A 564-nucleotide genomic window follows, 5' to 3' on the forward strand; every position below is an offset into this window, starting at 1 on the left:
CTTAACTTCCTTGGTGAGCCTCTGTCCTGATCTTGAACCTGCAGTTCTATTTGATCTGTCATAGTCTTCACCATAAGTGTCATTGCTCATTGCTAAGTTCTCCACTAGCTCTAAAGCAGCATGTATCTCCTTTCCCAGAAATTTCCCATTGGAAGCAGTATCCAGATTGTTTCTAATCTTGGGAAGAGCTCCTCTATATAGTCTGCTGAAAAGGGATGCCTCACTAAACCCATGGTGTGGGCATTGGTTGGTGTAGCTCCTGAATCTCTCATATGCTTCACCAAAACTCTCATTGCTGTGCTGAGTGAAGCTAGAGATTTGGTTCCTCAGTTTTGCAGTTCTTGAGGTGGAGAAGAACTTAGATAGGAAAGCTTGCTTGCATTGCTCCCAGGTTTGAATGGAGCCTCTTGGAAGATTCTTTTCCCATTGGTGAGCTTGTCACCAAGACTGAATGGGAATAATCTTAGCTTGAAACTGTCCTCAGAAACTACATTAATCTTGGTCACGTCACACACTTTATCAAATTGCCAAGTGTTCCAAGGGATAATCCATTGCTAGTCCATG

The 564-nt window shown here is 43.1% G+C and overlaps 1 non-coding gene across 1 annotated transcript; it reads left to right on the forward strand.

The window, feature by feature from the left end:
• The first annotated feature begins 226 nt into the window (after positions 1-226).
• Positions 227-333, forward strand: LOC112085583. The gene has a single exon (XR_002898885.1). It is a non-coding gene; the product is annotated as a small nucleolar RNA R71 (small nucleolar RNA).
• The last annotated feature ends 231 nt before the right edge of the window (positions 334-564 follow it).

Source organism: Eutrema salsugineum, unplaced genomic scaffold (genome assembly GCF_000478725.1).
Source record: "Eutrema salsugineum unplaced genomic scaffold, Eutsalg1_0 scaffold_3, whole genome shotgun sequence".
Classification (NCBI taxonomy): Eukaryota; Viridiplantae; Streptophyta; class Magnoliopsida; order Brassicales; family Brassicaceae; genus Eutrema; species Eutrema salsugineum.